This window comes from Echinops telfairi, unplaced genomic scaffold (assembly GCF_000313985.2).
Source record: "Echinops telfairi isolate 266 unplaced genomic scaffold, ASM31398v2 ScPeMD7_7467;HRSCAF=8505_1, whole genome shotgun sequence".
Lineage (NCBI taxonomy): Eukaryota > Metazoa > Chordata > Mammalia > Afrosoricida > Tenrecidae > Echinops > Echinops telfairi.
Window position 1 is genome coordinate 6,743,963 of NW_022111368.1, and position 13,724 is coordinate 6,757,686.

Genomic DNA, 13,724 nt, shown 5'->3' on the forward strand with positions numbered 1-13,724 from the left:
CCACTCATTTATTTCACATCACGTGGGAGAGGAAAACATCTTCCATGGCAAGAGAAATAAATCAGAGTTAAAATGACTGTTTTTTATTTTCTTTTTTTCTATCTTTTCAACTAGTAGTCACCAATCTACCTAGCTACTTTTTTAACCTTCCTCTTCCCCCTTTTTTAGGGGACAAAACCGAACTCACTGCCATTGAGTCCTTCTTACTTACAGCGACCTTACAGGATAGAGTAGAAGTACCCTTAGGAGTAGACAGCCCCCTATTTCTCCCACATCTTCCTCCCACAGAGCAGCTGGTAGGTTTGAACCAGTGCCCTGTGGCTAGCAGCTCAATGCACAACACTCTATAGTGCCAGAGCTCTTAGGGGAGAGAAAAAGCAAAACCCAAAAGAAAAAACCTATACTCGTTGCCGTTGAGTTGATGACAAACCATAGCAATCCTTTAGGATAGGGTAGAACTGCCCCTGTGAGGTTCTGAATACCTTGGTGCGAGGGATTTGGACCAATCTTGTAAACTTTTGTAGCTGAGTTGGTAACTGCTTATGGGAGTAGAAAGCCCTGTCTCTCTCCCTTGGTGTGCCTGGTGAGTGAAGACTAGCCCTTGGGGAATACAGCCTAGTGCATAGCCACTCTGCCACCAGGGCTCCTCAAGATCCTAAGTTCAAAAATAATGTATAGAGACACATTTACTGACATTAAACAGGACAAAGGCAAATCATCTGCATGAAGAAGACCCTAGAGATGGGGTCACAACTGTGTCCAAGAAGTCACAAAAAGTAGGTCATGTAATGGGGGCAAGGAGACCAAAGGAAGCTATCACAAGATCAGAGATTCTGGGAGATCAGTGCATGTAGTTGCAGGCAGGACTACAGAATCGGGAAAGGGCCCTTACCAAGGTATTCAGGATATGACTCATCCCTAGTACCCCAAATTCCATCAAGGGCACACCCAGGTAAATCCCTAAAGGTTAGGCTGCCCTTCCCAGGACTGGCGAGGGTAGGGTTGGCAATACTCTTTCAACACTTTGCTTGAGGGCAAAGCTTTTCATAATGATCAGAAAGAATTCAATGGAGGCGGAATCTATGTGGAGATTCAAAAGTGGATTTAGGGCTCTGGCTGCAAACCGTTGTGGTTGTTGTTCGGTCTGCTCAGGTCGGTTCTGACTCATAGGCACCGCAGAAGGAAACACTGCCTTGTACTGCACCACCCTTGACATTGTTCTTGTGCTTCAGCCACTGTTGCATCCAGTGTCCATGAGCTCGTTGGGTCTTCCTCGTTTTCCCTGCCCCCGTCCCTTTCCAAACATGACTTTCTTCCCCAGGAACTCCCCTGGCAATATAGTCAAAGTACACCAGACAAAATCCCACCATCTTTGCTTCTAAGGAGCATTCTGGCTGCAATTCTTCCAAAACAGATTTATGTATTTATTTTGGCAGTCTGTGGTATTTTCTTCATCATAATTCAAATGCATTGATTTATGGTAGATCAGCTTGGAATTCCTTATTTATTCTCCAAGCTTCACATATATATGAGCCATTGAAAGTGCCAGGGCTCGGGTCTGGCACCCCTTAGTCCTCAAAGTAGCATCCTTGATTGTCGACACTTTAAAGAGGTCCTGTGCGATTTACATCCTTTGATCTCTTGGCTGCTGCTTCTATGAGAATTGAGTATGGATCCGAGCAAGATAAAATCCTTGAGGACTTCAATATTTTCTCTGTTTATCATAATGTTACCTATTGGTCCAGTTGTGAGGTTTTGGGTTTTCTTTATATTGACTTGTAATCCATACCCATCTTCATCGGCAAGTGCTTCGAGTCCTAACACTCAGGAAGCAAGATGATGCCTTCTATATATTGCAGGTTGCAAATAAGCCTTCCTCTCTTCCTAATTCAACATTCATCTTCATGTAATCTAGCTACTCTGGTTATTGAACAACACACAGATTGAATAAGTACAGTGAGAGAATGCAAACTTGCTTCACCCTTGTCCTGATTTTAACCCATGCAGTTGGAAACAAAGAGGAAGAAATAGTAGTTTGAAAATATGGGCTTGTTGATAGAAATGAAACTGCAGATTACATGATAGAAGTCTGCATGCCTAATGACTTCTTCATCACAAGCACCTTTCCTTTCCTTTTTTTTTTTTCTAATTCACAAAGGCAACTATCCACATGGATATCTTCAGATGAAATACACAGAAATCAAACTGACTACAGCTGTGAGAAGAGGCAATGGAGAAGCCCAATACAAGCAGCTAAAACTGGGCTAGGGGCTGGCTGTGGAACAGATGACCAATCGCTCATCTTTGAATTCGGGTTGAAATGGAAGAAAACTAAAACAAGGCCCCAAGAGCCAAAACACAAACTTGAGTATATCCCACATGAATTTCCAGGACTTCTATCAAGAACTGACTTTATGCACTGAACACTAATAACATGAAGTCTGATTGGCTGTGAGATGACATCAAGAACCTCATATATAAAGAAAGCCAGGAAAAAGGAAAGATGAAAGTGGGTGTCAGAAGAGACCCTGAAACTTGTTCTTCATTATAGGACAGCTAAATGACATGGAAGAAATGACGAAGTCAAAGAGCTGAATAGAAAATTTCAAAAGTCAGCTCAAGAAGATTTTTTAAAAAGGTGTTATGATGAAATGTGCATTAGAAAAACCAAAAAGGAAGAACATGTTCCGCGTGTCTTAAATGGAAAGAACTGAAGAAAAAATTCAAGCCTCAGGTTGAAATATTGAAAGATTCGGTGGGCAATTATTAAACAATGCAAGAAGCACCCAACGAAGATGGAAAGAATATACAGTCACCGCTCGAAAAAGAACTAGTCAACATTCAACCATTTCAAAAGGGAGCCTACGATCAAGAAGGAAGAAATCCAAGCTTCATGGAAAGCAATAGCCAGAGATGAGGCTCCAGGAATGGAGAGCATGACAACTGAAATGTTTCAACAGTGGGTTGAAATACTGAAAGCACTCACTTGCCTATGGCAAGGAATTTACCAGACAGCTACCTGACCAACTGACTGCAAGAGATCCATATTTGTACCCATTCCAATGAAAGGTGACCCGAGAATGCACAGATTATAGAACAATATCATTAATATCACCTGCAAATATAATTTTGCTGAAGATCATCCAACAAAAATTGCAGCAGTAGATGGACAGGGAGTTGAGAGAGGGTTAGGCCAGATTCAGACAAGGGGGTGGGACAGGGTACATCATTTTGGGAGTCAGTAGGATCTTGGTTGAAAGCAGAGAAAACCAGAAAGATGTTTACTTGTGTTTTATTGACTCATCAAAAGGCATTCAACTGGGCCATATAAAACTATGCATAATCTAGAGAAGAATGGGAATTCCAGAACACTTCGTTGTGCTCACGCAGAACCTGTACACGAGTCAAGAGGCAGTCGTGTGAAGAGAACAAGGGAAAGCTGCATGGGGTAAAACAAGGAAAGTGTGCATCAGGGTTGTATCCTCTCAGCAGGTTTATTTGTATGCTGAGCAAATCATCAGAGAAGCTAGATTATATAAAGAAGTGCATGACTTCAGGAAGACCAACAACCTGAGATATCCAGATGACACAACCTTGCTTGCTGAAAGTGAGGAAGACTTGAAGCACTTCCTGATGAAGGTCCATGAATGCAGCCTTCAGTATGGATTACAACTCAAGGTAAAGAAAGCTCAAATCCTCACAAATTGCTGAATAGGGAACATCGCGATACGCAGAGGAAAAAGCAAAGCTTTCAAGGATTTCGTCTTGCGTGGAGCCATAATTACCACTACTGTAAACAGTCGTCAATAAATCAAATGACACCTTGTATTGGGTAAATGTGCTACAAAGGCCTCTACAAAGTGTTGAAAAGCAACGATGTTACATTGAGGACTAAGGTGTGCATGATCCACGCCATGGTATTTTCAATCACCTCATGTGGATGTGAAAGTGGGACACTGAATAACGAAAACCAAGTAAGAATTGACACGTTGAGTCACGGTGCGAGCAAAGAATATTGATGCCGTAGGTTCCCAAAAGAACCAAGAGGTCTGTCTTGGAAGAAGGACAATCGGAATGCTCCTTAGAAGCAAGACTGGTAACACGTTGTTTCGTGTGTTCTGGGCCTGCTACCAGGAGACACCAATTCCTGGAGAAGGATGTCATGCTCATTAAAACAGAGAGGCAACAAAAAAGAGGAAGCCTGTCAATAAGATGGATCAACAGAGTGACTTCCACAATGGTCTCAAGCATAGAATAATTATGAGCACAGTGCAGGACTGGGTGGTATTTTGATCCACTGCTCAGAAGGTTGTTATCAGTTGGAACCATCAGGAAGGCATCTATCAACACCAACCATGCTTTAGCAATGGCTGAGGAATGAAAAATCCACCCCAAAATCTATAGAGGCATGTAGAATATAATTATATCAGAGCTCATTGCAATTTCCATAAACCGTTGCTAACACAATTTCACATCTGACCATGGTTAATAACGACCCCCAGCGGTACGGCTTCTCATCACGGAAAAGGTTTAGAGCCTGTCCTTGAACTACAAAACCCGCTACTCTCAACTGATGCCAATTCTGGGAGCCGCTGGAGGACAGGGTAGAAATGCCCCTGCGGGGTCCGGAGACTGTAACTCTTTACAGGAGTAGCCAAGGTCATGCTTCTATCCAGAAGTGGCCGATGGTTTCAAACTGTTGGCCTTGTGTTTCGCAGCCCGGCACATTACCCCATGCCACCAGAGCTCCTCTCTTGCACTAAAGCAATGCTAAATAAGAACCATCCGCACCTGTCTGGTGTACCTGTACATTTGACTTAAAAGCATAGAGTCCTGGATCCTATTCATAATGCAGGGCCTCTGAACAGAAAAGCAAACGGGGGCTATCATAGAATGTCATTCAGTAAAACATTAGGATGAAGAAATATGAAAAATATCCCATCCAGTGGAAAGCGCCTTATAGCTCACATAGGTATATATACAATATTACAGTATAAGGTTACCAGTAACATGCAAACATTTTCCCAAGTAGCTGCTAGTAAATTTCACTCTGTGTGCTGGTATGACCACTTTTAATTGCAGTAACTGGAGACCTGGTGGGGTAGTGAGCCAGGTGTTGGGCTGCGGACTGCAAGGTCAGAGTTCATACTCAGCAGCCACTCTTTGAAAGATGAGGCTTGCTACTCCTATAAAGAGGTACCCTCTCAGGAACCAGGGGGCAAGTCCTACACTGTCCTACAGGGTCCCTCTGAATCAGAAACTGCTCATGGCAGTGAGTTGAATTGCCGTAACTTGAGGAATTGCTATTGTTTCCTTTTTAAATTTCCTCTCGAAGTTTCCAATACTATGTGCTAAGGGTTGATGTTGCAAGGTTATCTAGCCTTGGGACTCCCTTGACTAATCAATCAGACTGCTGTTTCATAAAGGTAGGCTTCAGCCACTTTATACAATGAATGAATCTGGCTGCCCTTCCTGGTTTGTCTTGTCTCATTTTCATTTGGAAGCCAACCTTATTTTAGAGGAAATCTGCTTTCTGCAGTTCAGATTTAGTCTTCCTTGCTTCGGAAAACAGCTCTTTCCCAATGCCTCTTCTCACGGACTCCTGAGTACAGTGCATTGTTTGCTAACTTAGAACCCCAAAAATCTTCCTTCAAAAATATAAAAACCATGAAAATTAGATTATTTCTCATGATTTGAAAGTTGAGTGGAACCTACTTAGTAACAGAACTAAACTTGGGACACAGAAGAATTCAATATAATGCAAAAGCTGTTTCATTGAAATAACATTTTTAAATGCTGGTTTGTCCAATTAGAATCTCGAGAGAGAGAATCCAAAGTAACCAACCAAGCAGATAATGCTATCTTTTCTGTTTCCCAAGTTCCCATTTTTTTAAAAGTACACACATTTCAAAATAATAATAACATATTAGCGCTGCAAAAGAAAAACATCAGGAAGAACAGTGGAACAGAACTAAAGGCATCCTTTAGAGTGAGCCTCCGAAAAGTGCCGCGCGGAAACCAAGAAATACAAAGAAAAAAATCCATATGAAGAGTTGGCCATGAGGCCAACGTCAGAAGGATTAAGTAAATAATGAGATTTTAAATCACTGGGTCAATTATATGCCTATCACCTCCTTTGCTAAATAGAGTCTTTGAATGATTGTCAGAGGAAACAGTTTTTCCCCAAAGGTAAAAGCCGAGCACCACTTTCTGAAGTCCCAAGTGGGCTGTTTGAGACCGGAGAAAAGCAAAGGAGGCCTAGACATAACTCTAAACGTTCACATTCGTCAAGGAGGAAGGCAGGAATAGCAACAGCATCAGAAGTAAACTCAGGAGAGCTATGGCCTGCAGTCCAGTGAGGTAGTCATAGAAAACTCACAGACACGTGGCCCACTTTTGTTTGGTGGCTTGTTTTTGTTTTAATTTCAAGGGAAACGCAGAGGTGCCACCCCCCTACCAGATAAATTGCTAGCTCTAGGTTGCTCAGGTTCAACACTAGATATTCCTGTTGATGGCGTCGTGTTTTTGCAAAGCTGGGTTTTCAAGCATTGCTATAATTTGAAAAAGTGCTTCACAAAAATTAATGAGACCAAAAAAATTCTCAGTGAAGGTATAGAGTCTGATTACAATATTTGAAGAGCTATGCAGTTCTTACTAGGTACAAGAATTCCGGGACACCAGCAGCTGCCCGACGATTATTTATCTTAGGTTTGCAAATGGCTACTGAGTTCTTAGGACATAAATCACTCTGAAGTTATTTGGACCTATCTGCTTAAACTGTTAAGGACACTTTTGGGCCTACTGATCTCTGAAAAAACTACTGAGATATTAAGGGCATCGTGAACCAAGAAAGTTAGGAAGCCTTTGTACTATAGTTATTAGCACTCATGGAAAAGTCCTCCCCAGTTTGGCAACTGGCCCAGGAGGGGCGTGGGGAGAGAGGAGGCGCCCAGACGAAATGTTTACTCTTCCTGCTGTTATGCCTCACCCACTTATATGGGGCCTGTACTTAGCCATTCAAGGAAGATGCTTGCTCAGGAAACAGATGTGCCCAACTGCGGAGGAAACCCACAATCACCACCAACATAAATCAACCCAGGCTCTCATTCATAAAAATGAACAAAAACCAAAGGCCACCAAAGATAGGAGGGAAACACCACCCCAAAAGATAATCATAATGATGTACAAATAAAGCAGCTCACCTGAGAGGAAGCAGAAATAATAGTAACAATAATAACCCAATTTGATAGGGAGAGAGATTAGAGAGGAAATTGCGCCCATAAAATTAGTATAGGCTACAATTTGAAGAAGAGGGCGTTTGGAAGGGGAAAGGGGGAAGAGAAGGAAACGGTGAGAAAGAGAAGGCGAAAATAACACAGCAAGATAATGGAGAATTACGGGTAATTAAAATTAAATTGATAAAATAAAAATGCAACTGGAACACTGAGTCAGCTGTCTGAAGCAGTGGCCTCTTCCACTGTGGAGACTGCAGAGTGGACGGTCAAGGCCAGGGACTATCTCAGGGTAATAAGCAGAAGTGAACAAACAACGAAAACTTTAAAAACTTGCTCAATAAATCCAGGACCATCCATCTGTCTAGGTGACATTTTCAAAAATAGAGCACAGAAATGTCAGAGAAAAGGATATAATAAAGTCATAATTGAAACAACATTTCCAGAGTTTATGAAGAACTTAAAGAGAATGAAAATAAGTGAATAAATACACAAATACATGCATGCATCCATGGCCAGATATGTTCTGACAAATTTTATAAACACCAAAATGAAAGGGAAAAATTTTCTTTTAATTGATACAAAATATAGAAAAGTATAACATGATATAAGTAAACCAGTGGATGAAATGAGAAGCTAAGGAAACTCCCTGATGTAATCAATATGATTCTGATGTATTCCCTCTGGCTGGGTCCAAGTACAGTCAAAATCCATGCTGTTGAGAAGAGGTAGTTGCAATAAAGTCGTTGCTCTTGAAAATTTCTACCATGGGATATCCAGCTATGTTTCTATTATAAAAGCCATATTTTATTTCTTTTTATTTTTTAATCAATCATTTCATTGGAGGCTCTTACTGGTCATATAACAATTTATACATCAATTGTATCAAGTATTTTTGTGCATATGTTGCCATCATCATTTTTGAAACATTGTCTTTCTACTTGAGCCTTTGGTATCAGCTCCTCTTTATTCTCTCCTTCCCTTACCCTCCAACCCTCATGAAACCTTGATAAATTATAAATTATTATTATTTCCATGTCTTACATCATCACTCTCTCCCTTCACCCACGTTTCTGCTGCTCGACCCTCTTGGGGGGGTGGTGATGGTGGGGAGGTTATAAGTTGATCGGTTCCTGTAGTTCTTTAATGCCCCCCAACCCCCACCCCACTATCATGACCCCAGTTCTACCTTACAAATTCAGCTAGAACAGAGCATGTACACTAGTCCAGATAAGAGCTCTCGACACACAGCATGCAGGACAGATACCCCCCTCAGGAATAGTAATGGCAGTAGGAACACTGTGAGGGTAGGGGACAAACGCTTTTGATCCAAGGGAAGCCTTTATGATAAGTACACTTTTAGCAATTCCTGACAGTCATCCATCGGTGACTGATCTTTTCTGTTTCCAACTCCTACATCCCAATAACCAATAGTTGCCAAAACATCTTGATTTCATGTTTGATCGGTTTCAGACTGAAGACGTTAACTGAATTCTTCTGTGCATTCATCCTTGGGTTTACTGGTTGGCTAGGGTATTTGTATAACTGCACAGGGTCTTCCTGGTAGGCATGTAGATATTATCCCATCACAGGCAGCATTGTACTTGAAGATGGATCTTGAAATGTACTCTTTGGCCACGAATGTGACACTGCTCCTCTTGAAGTTGCCATCCCCAGCATGTACACCACATGATGGTCCAATTCAAAGTGGTCAACATCAGTCCATTTCAGTTCAGAAATTTTATATATCATGTTTCATTTTGGAAGACATAGTTGTCCTATGTTCTTACTTTGTACCTTCCAGTGTTTCATGGTCAATGGATGTTGGTAGCTGTTTTTTCTCACTGAGTTGTGAATGAAGGGTCTGAAAACGTTGCTTCCTTAAGGTCCACTTTACTTTGAGGCGGCGGCACTTCCCCTTCCAGCATGAGGGGCTCATCTTGTGGCACTGTGCTAAACTATGTTTCAGTGCTATTGGTAAGCTTTTCCGTGGCTGATCCCACAGAAGTAGACAGCCTACTCCTTCTCCAGACTCTGTTCTTAGACTAGAAAAAACAAGAAAAGGTTTATGTATCCTACAAAAATGATGCTGTCCCAACTTCTTATATTTCCTACTTGATGTATATCTTTATTTGATATATGTCAGTACTAAACATTGCTAGCTATTCTATTCTCATAATGCATTGTGCTTTCAAAACCTAATATTGCCCACTTTAGTCCCAATTATCTTTTTTCTTAAATGTTCCTGACCTGATATTAATATTGCACTTTTGGATTATTATTTTTGTCCTATGTTTGTCCATTGATTTTCTGTGCCATTTTCTTTCATAATGCATCATGTTTGTGAGTTACATTTAATGTGCAATTATCATATTTGTTTACTAGTTTTCTTAGATTTTTACTAGCCACCTTTAACCCATTTATATTTATTCTATATTGTGGTTAATTATTCTTTTTGGTAATAGTTCTGTTACTTTTTTCTTCTTCCTTTTCTTTCTTTGTTATTCTATCTTGCTATTAACTCATGGTTGTTACATATGTAGAAATGTAGTTTCCTGGCGTAGCCTAAAGCTTCATATTTATTTATATACATGTTCCATAAATATTTGTGATCCCCTATTAAATATACGCCATTGCACTTGAATTTGGTCACATACAAGTGAAAAGACTATGTGAGTTTTGTGAAACTTACAAAAATATCAGAAACAGAAATATGATGAATATTTGGATAGCCTGTATATTAAAGGCATTCACAGGTTAGCTTTGAACTTCACACCGTGAGGTCAGTGGTTCAAACCCACCAGTTACCCTGTGGAACAATGATGAAGCTGCCTGTTTTGTAACTATTTACAAATCTCGGAAACCCTCCAAAGGTTCACTCTAAGTCAGAATCAACTCAATAGTAGTAGGTTTAGCTTTTTTGGTTTGTTTTGGGGTCCTCACTACTTTATTTGTTCTAAACCATTGACTTTTCAAACTAATGAGATTTCACCAATAAGATTTTGTTACATGCTGCTAATGGAGTGTTTGTTACAGAGGAGCTTGTCGGCGTAGTGGGAGCACATTGAGCTGATCCCCCTCAAGGTCAGCTGTTTGAACCCCTCAGCTGCTTGGTTGGAGAAAGATGAAGCTTTCTACTCCAGCAAAAAGTTAGGCTTGGAAACACCCAGGGGCGGTTCTCCGTTGTCTTACAGGGTTGCTGAGTCAGAATCGACTTGATGGCAGTGGGTTTTAGTTTGGAGGCATTTGTGAGGGATTGTTGAATCGAGTATAGATCTATCTGATGACGGCACAACTGTCACGAACATACTAACCACTGATGTGCGGCTCCTCTCTACTCGGCGTCTAAACCACACCTTAGACTCCCCCTGTGCTGAAGCCTCCTTTCTAGCCACCCCGGAATGACCCATCCAGGTGCTTTCCTACCAGTCACGCCAGGGAACGACGGTGACAGCTGGTTCTGTTGCAGCCCTCTGACTCAGTGATTCTTCGTACGTCAGAGTAGAAGTGGGCACAAGCAGTTAATGGCTGACTTTTTAAAAGAGTAGACTATCGAGTCTTTCTTGCAAAGTATTTCAGGGTGGCCTCAAACTTTCATCTTGTCTGCTTAGCAGCAAAGCATCTTAATCATTTGTACTATTCGGTGACTTTTCATTGGGCCAGCCCCACCCCCACCCCACCACTCTGAGATTGTTTATCTCTTATTAGGCTTCTTGTCTGGGCAATGCTCACCAGAGATGCCCTCTAGAATGTTCTTTGCTACGTTCGTTACTGGCTTTCATTCTGTCCTCAGACCTATGAGAACATCTAAATCTTTTCTGAATTAAATGAGAGTCTGAATAAATGAGTTAAAGTGATTTTTAATTCACGCTTTCCCCGTTATCTTGGTGTGCTGTGCCATAGCTAAGAATCTGTTACGACCAAACCAAGGGCATGGACGCTCTCTATTTGCATAGGATGCACAGACAGCTCAATGCCCTTGACAGATATTTCTGGGATTTAGCTAGACAATCCCACTCCTGCCTCCTCCTTTGGGCCTACCCATCTTGACCCGGAGGTCCCACGTTGGAAGAAGTAGCCGAGGTGCACTCTGTTACATCACTGCGGTGTAGCTCAGCTTGCTCTGCCTTCTGCGATCCACAACCTAACGAGACCCAGAGTTTTCGTTCCTCTTCTATTTAGACAGACACACCTTCAGTTACAAAACATCAGGATGAGTTTTGCATCTGCCAAAGGGGGAAATACTGAACTGGGGAAAATCCTTTTCTCTTTCCACAAAGCTTAGCCTTGGGGCCGTGTGTGTTTCTGTGAACTCAAACATCCTCCTCAGCGTGCCAGAGGCTGCTTATCCTTACATGTATGAATAACCCTTTCCCTCTGCGTCCCTTCAGATCGCCCTCCTCTCATTCCCCCCCCAAGGCAGATGGCTGCCCTGGCGGGGCAGGGGTAGAGCATATACCAGGAAATGTGAAGCACAGAAAGATATACATAAATGTGTTTCAAAAATATTTACTTTATGTTGTTAAACTGGAAGGAGAAGTACACAGGCCCATGACATCATTTTTAAAAGGGGAATTTACCCTAATCTCCATGGGATTATAAAAGTAGTCATGTTTGAGAGGAGCTGGGAAGGATCACTGGGAATTACCTGCTCAAAGAGGAATTGGAGCGCATTTTGAGCAAAGGGAATCGCATTATTTAAAGAGCCACAGCAACTGAGTATGACTAAGGAACTGGGAAAACAGCCCAAAGTCAAGCTCACTGCCATCGAGTTCATTCCAACTCCCAACCTTTTCCTACAGGTGAAATATAGGGCCATTGGTGGCGCAGTGTGAGAGCTGCCCTTTCATGTGGGAGGCCCCTGCTCATGGGAAAGACTAGGACTCCATCTCCAGCCCGATGCACATCATGCACAGTCACCAATGTCTGTCACTGGTGGCTTGTGGGTTGCTACATACAGAACAAGTTTCAGTCAAACTTCCAGAGTAGGGAAGACTAGAAAGAAAGGCCTGGTGATCTACTTCTTAAAATCAACCAATGAAGCCCCTATGGATCACAACCATCTGACACCCAATCTATCATGGGGACGAGGCAGGTTTGGACAATGCTGCATTCTGTTATGTATGAGTCAGCAGCCAACAACGAAAAGGGATAAGAAAGCAGCTGCAAAGCAATGGGCAGCCAAAGGCCTTCAGGCAGGGCAGGGATCATGCTTGCATTGTTGGATGATGACTATGTTTCCAATGCTCAGAGAGAGAGAGGAGAGCAAGAGGGGAAGAGGGGAAGATGGTGAGAGGCAAGCTCTTCCTTTAGAAATATAAACTTCCCCCGAAGTGAGCCACATCAGGCTTCCTTCTGTAATCTTTAACTGATGACCTCATCATCCACCAACCAAAGGAGTCAAACACGATGAGCCCCTTATAATGACAATTATCTGGGGATATCATGCCAGAACTACCTGCCCTATACCATCTTCTCCTCAGTGACACCGCCCACAAGAATGACTTGCTTCTGTTTAGTGGGGGATTAAACAATCCCAGGCATGCTCGGAACCAAACCCAAACAACATAAGAGTAATTATACAATTATCCACTTACAGTTATTTTCCTTTGCCCTTCGTAGTTTTCCCACCAGCGCGGCCACCGCAATGTCTTCTGCCTAAACTGCATCGGCAAAAAGTCCTCAGAGGAAGTCACAGACTTATAATCTTGGAGATGGGTGCATAAAGCAGAAGTCCCAATTCCCCGGGGCTGCAGTTTTCTGTCCTTGATGATTCTTCTCAAAACAAGTGCGATCTTGGGGAAGGGAGGGGAAGATGCAGTAGGTGAAACATAGCCTTCGAAATTTCCTGCAGGCCTGGTTTCTCTGTACGTCACAAATGGTTTGCACTCAAGTACCAACTTCAAGGTTGGTAGGTCGAACCCATCCAACAAAGTCAAGAAAGAAATGCCTGGGTGCTCTGCTTTCATAAGAACCTTAAGTATGGAATACCCTAGGAGCAGTTCGACTCCAACACATGGCGGTATCACGAGTCCAAAGTGACTCCGTGGCAATGTTTTGGCTTCGACCTTTAGTTGGGTCCTGGTAACATACCCCTTTTATGTGTTAGGAAAGTAGCCTTAGTAGATCAGTCAGGAAGCACTCAGTCAGAAGTTTGAACCCACCAGCCACTCCTTGGGAGAAAGATGTGCCGGTCTGCTTCCATAAGTTTTACTGTCATAGGAATTCTATGGGGCAAGTCTACTGGGCAATGCTTGGGCCACTGTGAATCAGGATCAATCTGACAGCAATGGGTTTGGTTGGTTCTCTGTTTGTTGGATTGTTGTTGCTGCTCTATTTCATGTTGGCTTGATTTTCCCATCAATGGAAAAATTAGGAGTAGAAAAGGAACTAGGAATAATTTCCCCTCATGTACCCTTGCAATTTAGAGATAGATTATCGTGTGTGACGTGTGTCCATTGATGATTTGTATGCACATGTCCAGATCACCAC